Below are 14,737 nucleotides of genomic sequence, written 5' to 3' on the forward strand. Positions count from 1 at the left end.
TTTATTTTTATTTTTGAAGTTATTACCATGACCACCCAATAGTCCGTTAATGGACATGCCACTGCTTTCTTGTCTCTCGCTAGCCTTGTGAAGACAGGCTATCCTGGGTAGGCAGCACTGCAACAGACATCGCTGTGGACCTGTGCAGCTAGTTAGTTCTTCAGCATTTACTCAGAAGTAGCTTTTCTACACTTGCAAGGCCAGACTACCATATTTGAGCTTTAAAATAGCATCTGGAGAGCTGACAGAAAAGTCTAGCATGCTAACCTTTCTCTACGGAACATTCAGCATCTCTTGGGAAAGGTCACCAGGAAGACAGCTGAGCTGGACTTAAAAAGGCACTGGACAGTCTGATTTTCTACTGATTTCCTCATCTAAGAGGCAAAAAGACCCATTTCCCTTGATGGTTGTTGCTGGTTTGTTTTAGAGACTTATCAGGCCATTAGTTATGGATGACCAAGGCTGGGGGTGGATCCCTTACTGAGGCTGGGAAAAGACTCAGAGTGAAAACTAGGGCAGACTTTCTGAAAGAGGCAGGGCTTGATTGGTGTGATGATTAATCTTGAATGTCAACTTGATGGGATCTAAATGACCTAGAAGACAAACTCTGAGCATGCCTAGTGGAGGCTAGGCTCACCTAGATTCTTGTTTCAGATGAGGTCTTATGTTTCCCAGATTGCTGTGGGATTTGCTATGTAATTGAGGATGTCCTTGACCTTCTGATCTTCCAGCTTCCAGGATCACAGATGTGCACCATCACGCCCAGTGTATGTGCTACTGGGTATTGAACCCAGGGCTCTGGGCATACTAGGCAAACACTCACCCAATTGACCTACACCCCCAGGCCCCTAAATTCTTTTTATGAAGTTATGAGCTGGATTCTTTAGGACATGAACTGGAACCCAGTTTCAGGAATAGTCTTTGGTACCTTTATTCTTTCTGGAAGCATCCAGGAGTGAGCTGCATTTTTTTTTCCCAATTGCCATTGCCATTGCGTTGTTTTGGAAGTTGCAGGATTTAGTATTTTTGGGCTGGCATGGCCTACTTGGTTTCAGTGGGTAAACACTTAGGTCATTTGCCTGAGGCTTGTTTTGGCTGAGTCTCTGAACGTGTAGCACCTGCAGGTACTTCCCTTGGGATGAACAGTCCCAACTGGCACGCTCTCTTTCTCCTTAATGAGAACACTTAAAGTGCAAGCAAATGAGATTGCTGGGTGTAGAGGAATTGTGACAGACAAATGCACTGGGGCATGTTGCCATGAATCGGGGCCTTCAGAAAGTGTTTGGATCAGGAGGTAGAGCCCTCAGGAATAGGTTTAGTGGCTCTTTATAGGAGCTTGAAGAACATGCCTCCGTCCCTTTGTCCTTCTGCCATGTTGAGGTTGTGGAACAAGGACCCATGGCTTATGCCACAAATGCCTAGCCACAGATATATGAGGTTGACTAAATAGTCAGTTGAAGGGTGCATGCTGACATGAAGGCCGTGAGACTGGAGCACAGGGCCAGTTCTAATTGTCTAGCCCCTGTTGGCTTCCTAGGAGAAAACAAAAACAACCCCAGGAATGACTTGGGAATTGTTATCGGGTACTTAGTTCACTTAGCAGTTGCATTCAGGCCTTTCCAGACTTCCTTTATCAGGTAAAGCCAGTAGTTAAAGAAACACTCCCATTTGAATTAGGAAGGCTTCAGAAATATTGCTTCCAGTGGGTCACTTGAAGGCATTTCCAGCAGCAGGTCCAAGCTGGTGGAAAGGACAGATTTCAGAGCACTGTTCCCACTGTTTAAAGTTCCCCTGGACTAAGTGTCCAGCATGAGACCCACAGCAGCATCTCTTGGCCTTGTGCTCTGGACTTTGCATAATCCAGGTCCCAGGAGCTAGCTCAGTCTGACCCAAAGATCCTCACCAAGATGACCTCTGTAAGAGTGAACTTTCATGGCTCCCATGCTGAGAAACACCCAGAATAAGCTCTGGTATGTCTTTAAGATCCTCTTGGTAGAATTGAGGAGATAGCTCAGTCAGTGACAGGCCTGCTGTGCAGAGATGAGGGCCTGAATTTGATCCCCAGCACCCATGTGAAAGCCAGATGGGGTGGTATACATTTGTCATCTCAGGGCTGGGGAAGCGAAAATGGATAGGACTGCTGGCTTGTTAGCCAGGCACCCTGGCTCACTTGGTGAGCTTCAGGCCTGTGGAAAAAAAAATAGAGTGGTGCTAGAGGGATGGCTCAGTGGTTAATAGTCTTTCCTGTTCTTCTAGAAGACCCAACTTCTGTTCCCTGAACCCATACCAGGTGGTTCACAACTACCTGTAACTCGAGGTCCAAAGAATCTGATGCTCTCTTTGGCTTCCTGGGGCATCCAAATGCATTTTCACAGACATACACACATACAGGTAAGTAAATAATCTTAAAAAAGCAAAACAAAACAAAAAGAGTGTATGACATCTGAGGAGTAACATCTGGAGTTGACCTCTGGTTTCTATTTACACACACACACACACACACACACACACACAAAGAGGGGGGCTATGCATGCATACTTACACACAATGCACATACATACATGCACATACATATACACATATGCATATACATACATGCACATATGACACACACAAGTTCATGCACACATGCACAATCCTCACGCCTCATGCTGCTTATTTTAATTCCCAGCACCTGCCCCAGTTCTGGCTCATACAGGTGCCAGCATCTGCTGGAAGAATGGTCAGATGGATTCATGCTGCTAGGCTAGCACCAGTTCCAGCTGTCTGCAATCCTGTGTGCCTGATAATCTCAGTGCATAGTGCTATAGCTCTGAAATGAATGACCATGAGCTGGAGGCTTCCAGAGCGCAGAGGCTGCAGGCTTGGACTCTGGAGTCAGACACAGATGGGTCATTTTGCTCAGCCACTGACTATTTTTGTGATCTCAACCCAGTCACTTGATCTTTGAGTTTCTGTTTCCTCATATATGAAATGGCTGTCATAAAGTCTACTTTATTTGACTATCAAGGGAATGAAATCAGATAACGCCTATAAAATGTCCAGCTATGTCCCTGGCACACATTGAGTGATCAGTAAACAGGCTTGTCTGGGATTGTATGTGTCACCAGCTGCAATGCTTTAGGATCCAGTTGGTGGGAGGAAGGGCACATATCATGTGTGTGTGTTTTGTGAAAGAAGGTTTCATGTAGTCCAGGCTGGCCTTAGTTTGCTATGTAGGCAACACTGGCCTTGGACTTCTGATCCTCCTGCCTCTACTACCCAAAACACTGGGATTACAGATTTCCATCACCACTCCTGGATTATGCAGTGTTGAGGGTTACAGATTTTTGTTTGCATCAAGTAGGCATCTAAGAAAGCTGTATCCCCTGCTCACATGTCACTGTTTTTAGAGGTGGTAGAATTATGGATTCTGGGCTCCACAACCTGCCAGTATAGTGATTGATTGGTGCCTACCGCTAAATTTGTGATCATGTGGACACTGAGTCATGAGCAAAAAGCTTGGAGGACTGCGAGGCACAGGAATCAGGTGAGATCAGGGCTAGGATGAGGTCACACGGCGCTAGTGAGACAGCTGGCTGGATTCTCAGGATATAAGCTATGGCTGAATTCACAGAAGTTATGGGATGGGAGAACTTCATCTGGGTCTCCTCTGGTCCTCAGTTTGGTGGAGTTTCCTCATCCATCAAAGCTTGCTTCGCTCTGTGGGGAAGAATCCTCTCTGCCAAGGGACTTTATGGGAGCCATCATGACCGTGAAATTTGACTCAGGCAAGATGAACCATTCGGTGAATTTTATTGTGTCCTGTGTGCCAGGAATGCCTAGCTATGTTTTGTGAGAAAGTCCCAGAATGTGGAGACAGGAGCCAAGCTCAACCCTGTCAGGCAGGAGGGCGATGATTCCATCTGGAGAATTTCAGTTGCTCAGAGCGGACTGGCAAGTGCTGCGGGTGGTGACTGAATTTTACCCTTGGTTATCAGTCATTCACTTGACAAACATTCATTTCTCCTCTTTTCTTTCCTCCTAGGTGAAGCTGCAGCCAAGTGAGAGTATGTGTCTGGGCTTATGCTGTATTGGGAACATGATGTGCTTCACGTAGCCTTGGTCATCTCTTTGGCTTCCATCCATGTGTAAGAACGTAGGGGGTTTGCTGACTTTCTAAGATTCCCCAGAGCTGCCTCATGCGTGCGCGCGCGCGCGCGTGCGTGCGTGCGTGCGTGCGTGCGTGCGTGCGTGCGTGTGTGTGTGTGTGTGTGTGTGTGTGTGTGTGTGTGTGTGTGTGTGTTTATACTCACAGGTGCACATCAAGTGCACACGCACATATTTCCAGGTGTGTTTGCATTTGAATGTGGAGGTCAGAGGACAATGTCTTTGCGTGTGTGTGGAGGTCAGAGGAAGATGCCAGGTGTCTCTTTTTCTTATTCTCTGCATCATTATTTTTGAGACAAGGTCTGTCATTGAGTCTGGAGCGAGGTCCACAAACTCCAGGGAATCTTCTGGTCTCTGCTGCATACCCCTATCCATTCGCAGTAACCCTGGGTTTATAGGTACTTGGTGGCCATGCTTTTATAAAGTAGGGTGCTGGGATAATGAACTCGGTCTTCATGATTTCAAGGCACACATTTGACCAACTGAGCTAACTGACCAGTCCATAGATGTGCCTTTGAGAAAGTCGAGGTTCCCTGCACACGCATGGAGTACAGAGGCTGAGCATGCACACTCGGGAGAACTTTCTGGCTGAGTTCAACACCTCTGAACTCTGTCTGGCCCTCAGAAGATGCAGCGCCTCACTTGCAGCTCCAGAAGGGGTTGAAGGTTGCAGCAGCAGAACTGTTACCCATCTAACAACTACAGAATGAGTTACTGTTTTCTTCTGTCTGTGGGACTCTGGGGAGGACGGAGGGCTGGAAGAGATGGAAGCCGACCCTAACCCTTCTTTCTCTGGGAGCCTGCAAGACGTTGCGGTGCTGAGCTCCAAGGTCAGGATCTATGGGTTCACAATTTCAGCGATGCTGTTTCCCTGTCAGGTGACTTCTCTGCCTGGTGGATGAGTCAGGGGTGTTGCTTCCTTACACATAGAAGAGGCCATCCATAGGGTCAGCTTCCACATTCCAGGGGTCGGAGTTCGCTGTTAGAATGATTCCAATTCTAGAAGCTGAGTACAGATCAAGTGAGCATACCTTTGGGGCCTCTGAGCAAGGAGTCCCAGACAGTTGGAACTAGATGGCCAAATCCCAGGGAGTGGACTGTCACTGGAGTTTCAGACTTGCCACTAGTTTTTAATGTGAAAATCTTTGACAGCTAACTTCCTCTGGTAGGAAATTACTCTTATTAAATCAACGAACTTGGGACCTTGCTAGTGAACGTCTAGCTCCTATTTTCAACACTATCAGTAATGATAAAAAGAACACCAACTATCTATCTAGTTCGAAAAGCACTTCATGTTGTGCCCAGGCCACTTCCTCAGACATCCTGTAGGCCTATCCCTGTCCTCAGATGAGAAAATTGAGGTTCACGACTTTCTCAATTTTTAAAATTAATTTTATTTTATTAAGTAGATGCTGAAATGTGAATTTGTTCAGTCTGACATCTAAGTCATACTATTTTTTTCATTTGCTATTTAGTACAGACTGATTTGTAACTCTTTATGTAGCCCAGGCTAGCCTCAAACTCAGGCACCTCCCTCTTTAGCCTCTTACAAGTGTGAGCCACCATGCCAGCTTTCTTTTCTTCTTTCTTTCTTTTCTTCTTTCTTTCTTTCTTTCTTTTTTTTTTTTGGTTTTTTGAGACAGGGTTTCTCTGTATAGCCCTGGCTGTCCTGGACTCACTCTGTAGCCCAGGCTGTCCTGGACTCACTCTGTAGACATGTCAGCTTTCTTATTGTATGACTAGAAACAACAGTGCTTTGTAGCTCTTGTGATTGTACAATTACAGGTATTGAGCCTGGCAAAAACTCCCTAAGGGTTCTGAGAAAGCTTTATTGACAAGAGGGAACTTTATTTGGCTTCCTAAGAGTTGGGGCTAAAACATGTCCAGAGATCAAGCCCAGGGGAGGAGAAGAATCCTGGAGGCAGGAGAATACCTCAAATGTTCTCAGAATACCAGGACTTAGGGAGCAAGAACATTTGGGAGGGAGACGGGTGTGGGGGCACCTGGAAAGGACACAAGGCACTCCGTGAAAGTAAGTGGCTGCCTATTCTCTGGCTGTATTCTCTTAGTAAAGCAGCCAATGAGCAGCGTCTATAGGATATTAGCTTGTTTCTGCTACATAAATGGAGTGATTCAGACAGAAACTTCACTGAGGAAAACACAGCGGTTTTGTTAGAACAGCTGTAAATCATCAGCTAATCTAACATCTGCTTGCTCACTAACAGAGCTGACTCCGACACTGCCCAGGTAAGTGGGCCTGTAGTGACTGGCAGGAACAGGAAAGAGACAGCGAGTGAGCAGCTCCAGAGGCCTAGTGGTTAGCTTAGCTGGAAGAGTGGCTTGCCTAGTGCACACACACAAGACCACGGGTTCAATAACCTACTATCAGGGAAAAAACCAGGTTCCAGATCTAGCCTCTGCTATTCGTGGATAGAAAGCAAAAGTGATGTTTTATCAAGAAACTGGCAATTCAGGCTAGGGGTGTAGCTCAGCCTATAGAATGCTTGTGCAGTGTGCAGAGTCCTGGGACTGATTCTCCAGTGCTACACAACCTGGGTGTGGTGGTTCATGACTGGAATCTCAGCACTTGAGAGACACAGGAAGGCGAATCGGAACTTCTAGGCCAGCCTGGGCTACATAGTGAGTTTCAGGCTAGTTCAGACTACATGAGCCCTTTGAAAGGTTGACTGGGTATTAGAATGAAATAGTAATTGTAGGCTGGCAGTATGTATAAGTCCTGGCATCGGTCATGCTGGGATGCTTGGAAAAATTCTGAATCAAATATTAACTGAATTACTCAGAAATGAATTTTTTAAAAAAGAGATCCATTTATTTATGTATTTACATTTTGTACAACTGAGTATTTTTACCTGCTTGTATGTATGTATGTGTATATGCCTGGTACTTGACAAAGCCAGAGGAGGGTGCCAGATGTGGGCACTGAGAACTGAACCTGGGTCCTTCAAAAGAGCAACAGGTGCTCTTGACTGCTTAGCCATCTCTCCAGCCTTGGTCCCCATCCCTGGCTTCTCTTTCCCCCTCTAAAAACTGGTTTTACTATGTAGTTGTGGTGGGGCTGGACCTCAAAGAAATCCTCCTGTCTCTGTCTACCTAGTGTTGGATTTAAAGGGACATGCTACCATGGCAGACAAGTCACCCATTTCTGTGAATCCCTCAATTTTATCTACCGCTGTACAGCCTAGTATTTCTTTCCCACCACTCCTGGAAGACAGAGATCACATGTCTGGCACATAGAATGATCGCATTTAAGAGACAAGTGAAATAAAAATGGGAGTAAACTCTGATAAGGTACGGGGTGCTGGGCCTCTTCTGGAACCCACCTCCAGGGCTCACAGAGAGCATCCTGTGTTGTGTTCATTCCTGATAGCGTCAAGATGGAGGCAAGGGGCCTGGGGGGGCTTGGGGACATTTCCCCTAGGGAGGGGAGGGTTTTGGTGCTGGTAGTAGGAGGCCTGGAGGCTGTAATGAGGACTCTAGAGGTCCAAGGGAAGGGCCCCAAGGTCCGCCCGGTCTGACGCAAGCTCCCAAAAGCGAGGCAGTCAGCTGACTTCCTTTGGAGAGAGGCCAAGGCAGGCTGCACGGAAGAGAGAGTGGGAAGTCTGGGAAGGCAGAGAGAGGAAAAACTGGAGAGAGGCCAGGGGTAGAAGGGAGGGAGGAGGTGAGAGAGAAAGGGAGAGGGGGCCTGGGTAGCAGTGGGGTGGGGAGGAGGGGACAAGTAAGAAGAAGAAAAGAATCAAGAGTAGGGCCGGAGGCACTGAGGGAGCAGGCAGAGATGGGAGAGGCTTGGCCCAGGCCCAGGAAAGAGATGGCTCCAGAGGCCTGGCAACTCCTTCAGCTGGAGGGGCCTGCGGTGGGGTGAGGAGGGTGTTCTCTGTCACATGGTGAGCATCAGGGCAGGGGCTTCAGGGCTTGTCCTTTGGGTGACTGGATTTGAGGAAAGGGATAGGCCTTAGTGAAAGAGAGTTGGGAGACATGGGAAGGATTGAGAGCAGAGCCAGAGGAGAGGCTGCTTGTTGCTGGGCTCTAGCTGAGCGAGGGTCACAGATAGAAGGAGGCATATTTGCTTGCTTTCTTTATTCAACATATGTTTACTGAAAGGCTACAGTAGTTTGGACCCCGAGCTAGTCCCCCAGATACCCAGCATTAGCACTGTGGCCGTCTCCTGCTATGAGCAGTCCTGCTGATAGAAGTACTTTGAATCAGTGTGTCTAGCTGTGTCTTCTCCGCTGCCCCTGCCTTGGTTTCCTCGTCTGTAACATCGAGTTTAGTAGGAGACCCACTCTGTAGGTTTTATTTAGAGGGTTAATGAAGTGGTTTGTAGAAAGCTAATTGCTCACTGGTGTGGAGGAAACATTCTGAAAGGGGTTTCCTTGCCTCTGAGCAGCTGGATTGTGAAGGAGGAGGAGGTGTTTGCAGAGCAGGGGCAGAACCTTCTGGACTGGGTACGCAGAAGTTGTAAGAGGAGTTTGGGGGAGGCTGTTGTGGGGAGGTTGTTGTAGAGGCTGACCTTCAGGTTTTGTGCAAAGCATGTGGCTGTGGGAAAAACTCACTAAACACTTAGGTTCTGGGATATCCTGAGATCTGCTTGGGCCTTTGCACAAAGCCCAAGTGATAGATACAGGAGGAGTCTCTCCCTCTCTCTCTCCTCTTTCTCTCTCTCTTTCTCTTTCTCTCTCCCTCTCTCTCTCTTCCTCTTTCTCTCTCTCTTTCTCTTTCTCTCTCCCTCTCTCTCTCTTCCTCTCTCCCTCTCTCTCTCTTCCTCTCTCCGTGTGTGCTTTATTTCACTCCCCAGAGATTTCTGATGTTCTTCCCACTTGATCCATAGTCTCTGTCCTAGTTTAGGCCTTCTGGTGTTCAGCTGGACTGCAATAAACAGTGTCCAGTTTTTAATTTGACCCTTCTATATCACCTTACCTAAAGAACACTTCCTCTGGGACACCTTTCCTGATGGCGCAGGTCTGTTTCTACCACAGCTGACCATTCCTCTACTCTTGCACCTAGGAAACCTGGGAACCCATCACAGCTGTTGGCTCATGAGCCTTATTTATCCCTGTGCCTACTCCTTAGACAAAAAGATGCAGACTGGCGAGCAGGAGGAGAGAGTAATTCTAATTCATAAAGTCATCAGAAAGGCTGCTGCACCGAGTACCGCCTGACTCTCTGGAGGATGACTCTGGGAGAACCCTCATGTGGGCCTGGCTTTCTCTTCCCTGTTTTATTTCACTCCTTAGGACCCACTCAGAGCCAGGTGATTCCTAAAGAACTTTCTGGGCAGAGTTACCTCAGTCAGGCCCTTGAGAGTTAGATCCCTCATGATGCTCCTGTGTGTATGAGAATTTGTATGTGTATATATGTATGTAGATATGTGGATGTAGTGTCTATAAATATGTGCATGTATATGTAGACAATGTGTGTGTAGTACATATGTGTATGCATGTATTTGCATGTATATATGTATGTATGATGTGTATATGTGTGTGAGATGTCTTGGAGAGGATCCTTAGCTTTTCTCAAAATTCTCAGTGCCTTGGATTTGAGGAGGCAGCGAGGAAGCTGGTCTTTCCAGTAGCTGGGAAGAGTGACAGGTACATGTAGCTCATGGTTCTAGAGAGAAGAGGCAAAAGGGCCTGCTTGAAATCCCGCTTGTGCTGTAAGCTTCTAAACCTACCTGTCTGACTTGCCTTCTTTGAGTTTTTTTTTAGCCACCTCATAGGCTTGTGTGGCTCCAGGGGTCCCTTCCTGTCCAGGAGTCCTGTCCTGAAGGGGTGCCTGTGTCAGGGTTGTGGCCAGGCTAGGCATATTCCATAGATACTGTCTCATTCAGCTCTTAGCAACCTTGGAAATAGTTCCTCCGCCTCCATCCACTAGACAGAAATGGAGAGTGGGATACAGGGAAGTTAAGGCCCCATAGTCCATGAGCAGTACTGCCATAGCTTAACCTGCCTGTACCACTTGGTGATGGTGTTCTGAGTCACCATGCCACTCCAATGGTTCAATGCTCCCCTTGCCACTTGAGAGCACTAGAACTTGCCAAGCACTGACCAGCTCTGGGGAGAGTGGTGGTGAAAACCTTGACTGAGGCTGGAAGATGCTGATGGTCAGATGCCACCAGAAAGGAAGGTACATTCCATGTGTGTGGTTGCAATTGCCAGAGAACATCAAAGGAAAGGATTAGAAATAAAAATGGTGGTGTTAGATAGTTAAGTGTCAATGTTAGCTTTTCCTCTCAACGTATCCCTAATGTCATTGCTTCAGTGTTTACACTGCTACAAAAAGGTCTCAGGCTTAATGTCATACTAGTTGTGGCCACATGGTGTCCCTCCAACTCAGCCTAAATCCTTCAGACAGCTGACTCTAGTCACCAAGGCAGGGCTTTACAAAGCAGAAGCTGCCCTAAGCCCTTGAACTGGCTCTGTCTGCTAGTGCCCTCCAGCCAGAGGAAGGAAAAGGGACAGACAAGTGTTTCTCAGACCAAAGTGGGGCGGCCTCTTGTTTGTTACTAAGAGTCTCAAGAGACAGTTCTGATATTGAAGGTTCACTGTGAAAGGGAGGTTAGTAATGGCTCTCTGAAGGAGAGGGCCGGCAGGACGGCAGCTTCTTGGGGTGGTGGGACTGGATCTCTGGGTGGAGGTTGGGAAGGAGGCTGGAGTGGGAGCCAAGGAAACAGTAAGGACTGTGATGTTATGGGAGGGAGACACGGTGGGTTTGCTTGTAGAGAAAGCCCACATGCCCGAAGAAGATAGATACATTGTAACTCCCTCTCCCCCATGTATCAACAAAATTTCTTGCCAGTCTGGCTCCAAGCTGTGGTGTCTCTGAAGATGCTGCTGTTTCTGATTGGGAGTACTTGGGATATGAATGAATTCTTGTCCTCACATGATCTGCCATTGTTTCCTCATTGATGATGATGATGATGATGATGATGATGATGATGATGATGATGATGATGATTGAGGCAGGGTCTCCATACATACCCAGGCTGGCCTCCAATGCCCTATGTAGCCAAGGATGATATTGATGTTCTGATCCTCCTGCCTCCATCCCCTGGGTGCTGGGATTGCTGGTGTTTGCCAACATCCCAGTTTATGCAGTGCAAGGGATTGAAACCAGGGCTTCCTGCATGTAGGGCAACACTCTTGCAGCTAAGCTGCATTCCCAACTCCACTTCCCTCTGTTTAAAGTCCCAAGCCAGAATCCAAGTCTTCTCCTCTTAGTGCACCATGACCCTGGCTGGCTCAGCCAAGACTCGGTGGAACCTTTGGAGCATGTGTTTCAAGGCTGAGTTGTAATGGTGAGTGACTATATGGGGAAGCAACAGGCTCCTAATGATTTGGTCCATTAGGGATCTATGCTACCATGATTCCTGCGCTTGGTCACCTTGGATTCTCCTAGGTCCCAAGTTTGGCATCCCATCTTCTTTCTGGTCTCCCAGTGACAACAAATTTCAAGCTATTCTTAGCTAGAGTCACTACCGTTACTTGCAGTGAGATCCCTGACTCAGGCTCTCTCATTAGAGCAGCCTGGAGGAAACTGACTCAAGTCAGGCCACACTTGAGTGACAGCTGAGATCTGGAACCAGAGTCCCTCCCTCCCAGAGAAGGGCTCTGCTGTTGTGTGTATAGTCTCTACTTCTGGACATACGGCAAGCTCTCCTTCCCTCTTGGAATAGTCTTTGGAGGATCAGTGCCTCAGATCCCTGGAAGCATGGTAGTACACATGAATACATAAAGAAAGCTTGGTAGTATTTCCCATCCACAGTCTAAAACTCTAAAACACCACACACCCACGACTAATGTTCACTCTTAAAAAAGAAAGCATTTTAGCCCTCTCTACAATTGCAGGTAGTTTTAAAAATGGCAGAACTCATATCGTCTTTAGGTATTTATCGTCAGTTTCCTCTCGTTTCAGAATTTCTGATCTCACCAGAATGGACTGTGATTTCCTACAGAAATAAGCTCTTGAATTCAAGTGGGTTCCCCTGCTCTCCCACAAAGCCTCCTGCAGTTTCCCTAGGCTGAGGAGGAGGCTGAGGATGGAGGGCTGCAGCCTGCATCCCTGGGCAGTGGTTGGCCTTGCTCCTTTATGAAGAGCTGAGCTCTGGCTCCCTGTGGATATCAGTGTGCCAGAGACAATGGTCCCATCTTAGCAACAGCAGTCACTTTGAGGTTTACCTTTTGGGTCCTGCATTAGTTTCTTAAGACTGTTGCAGAGCCTAAGCTTTTGCTCTTACTCTCACCTCTTGCCTTGCTCCCCCTTCCCTTCCCCTCTCTCCGCATGGCCATGGCCGCCCTCTGCTTCTTTACTCTTCTCCCTCTCTCTGCCTTTCTACGATAAATGCCTTAATAACCCCCCCCAAAGACTGTTGCAGCAAATTAACATGAATGCTACACCATAAAACAACACACACTTAATATACTTTTTAAAGATTTATTTATTTATTTTATGTAGCTGTATAGATAGTTGTGAGCCTTCATCTGGTTGTTGGGAATTGACTTTTTAGGACCTCTGCTCACTCCAGTCGACCCCGCTTGCTCAGTCCCTGACTCGCTCAGGCCTAAAGATTTATTTATTATTATAAATAAGTACACTGTAGCTGTCTTCAGCTGCACCAGAAGAGGGAGTCAGATCTCATTATGGGTGGTTGTGAGCCACCATGTGGTTGCTGGGATTTGAACTCAGAACCTTTGGAAGAGCAGTTGGTGCTCTTATCCGCTGAGCCATCTCACCAGCCTTCGCATTTAATATCTTACTGATGGCTCTAGGCCTGGACTTTGAAACATGTTTAGTGAGGCTGAAGTCAAAGGCTGTGTTTATTCAGGAGGCTCCAGAGAGAACATCATCTTTGTCTTTTCAAACTTTCTGAGGTAGTCTGTGTAGACTAGACTCTTGGACACATCATTCTCAACTCTGTTTCCATCAAGACATCCCTGATAAGGATCTTGTGATTATGTGGAAATCAATCCCACTCACAAAGTCTCATTCAGTATTCAAAGTTCTTAGGTTCTAGGGAGTGGAATGTGGACATCTGGGGGGGGGGATCCATGGTGCTGATTTAATAAAACCAGTTAATTTTTAACTTAAATCAACTTATCTCAATAAAACACAGTCACATAAATAGACCCAAGAAGATTGTGGGCTGGTGAGATGGCTAAGTATTTCAGCATTTGTCTGTAAACATGAGGACCCGAGTTCAGATCCCCAGAACCCATGTAAATGCCCAGATGACATGGCTGTCTGCCTGTAATTTCAGGAACTCTGGAAATGCAGACAGGAAATCCCCAGGGTAAGCTGGGTAGCTAGCCTAGATGAATGGGTGAGTTCTGGGTTCAAGTGGGAGACTGTGCTTGAATATATAAGGTGGAGAGCAATCGGGGATGTTTGGCTTTTCAAGACAGGGTTCTTCTGTCAGGGTACCCCTAGCTATCCTGGAATTCTCTCTATAGACCAGGTTGGCTTCAGACTCAGAGATGCACCTGCCTCTGTCTCCCAAGTGCTAGGATTAAAGGCGTGCGCCACCACTGCCCAGTTATGAGTTTATTTTTAATTATGTGTTTGTGTATGTGTGTGAAGGTCTGTGGTTATGCACACACATGTGCAAGTATCTATGGCAGCCAGAAGAGGACACTGGATCCCTTAGAGCTGGAGCAACAGCTAGTTGTGAGTCACTTGATGTGGGTGGTATGAACAAAACTCAGGTCCTCTGCAAGAACAGTACATGCTCTTAACTTCTGAACTAACTCTCCAGCCCTTCATTTTTATAAAAAAGTTTGTACATAGTTTATGATCTGAGATTGGACTATAACTTTTTTTTTGTTTGTTTGTTTTTTGTTTTTTGTTTTTTTCGAGACAGGGTTTCTCTGTGTAGTCCTGGCTGTCCTGGAACTCACTCTGTAGACCAGGCTGGCCTCGAACTCAGAAATCTGCCTGCCTCTGCCTCCCAAGTGCTGGGATGAAAGGCCGTGTGCCACCACCGCCCGGCGGACTATAACTTTTATTCTATGTTTGTACAAAGTATGAGCATACAATCAGTTACATAATGTTCTGTTGACAAGATGTGACCAAATTTATCCAGGCCTTTGCCTAATTTTGGAAATTTATTCTGACTTTCTAACAAATAGCTGTGGTAAATACTTTTGCATGCAAGGAGTTTTGCATTTGTTTTTATGCCCCCCCACCCTGCCCCCTCTCCCACTTGGGATGAATTTGCAGATGTGGAGTTATTGGACTGAAGACTTTTATACAAAATGCTTTATAGAGAGGTTCTATCAATTTTAAAAACAGCAGATTCTGAACATTAGGAGATAGGTACCTATGGGGGATTCATTAATCTGTCTCCTGCAGCCCATCTGTGAAGTGAGAATGGGAGTCAGGACTTCACCGGCAGTTGAGAAATGAGAAAAGATACTCGAGTCTCCAAGGAAGGCTTGTCAAATAGTAGACACCGGCACAGCTGCTGTTGCTCTCATGAGCTGGGAATACCTGGGTGGGTGGCCTGCAAAGAGGGTCTCCTGCTGACTCTGTGTGTGTGTGTGTGTGAGAGAGAGAGAGAGAGGTGTGTGTGTGTGTG

At 46.9% G+C, this 14,737-nt stretch overlaps 2 long non-coding RNA genes across 2 annotated transcripts in view; both read left to right on the forward strand.

The window, feature by feature from the left end:
* Positions 1-2,113: 2,113 nt before the first annotated feature.
* The window catches only part of LOC116102803, a 63,228-nt gene continuing 50,604 nt past the window's right edge, over positions 2,114-14,737 (forward strand). The window contains exons 1-2 of the long non-coding RNA XR_004123284.1: positions 2,114-2,391; positions 4,028-4,130. This is a non-coding gene — a long non-coding RNA (uncharacterized LOC116102803). The remainder of the gene's footprint in view (positions 2,392-4,027; positions 4,131-14,737) is intronic.
* On the forward strand, positions 11,193-12,522 carry LOC116102804. Its single transcript, XR_004123285.1, has 2 exons — positions 11,193-11,461; positions 12,079-12,522. It is a non-coding gene; the product is annotated as an uncharacterized LOC116102804 (long non-coding RNA).

Source organism: Mastomys coucha, unplaced genomic scaffold (genome assembly GCF_008632895.1).
Source record: "Mastomys coucha isolate ucsf_1 unplaced genomic scaffold, UCSF_Mcou_1 pScaffold21, whole genome shotgun sequence".
Taxonomy (NCBI): domain Eukaryota; kingdom Metazoa; phylum Chordata; class Mammalia; order Rodentia; family Muridae; genus Mastomys; species Mastomys coucha.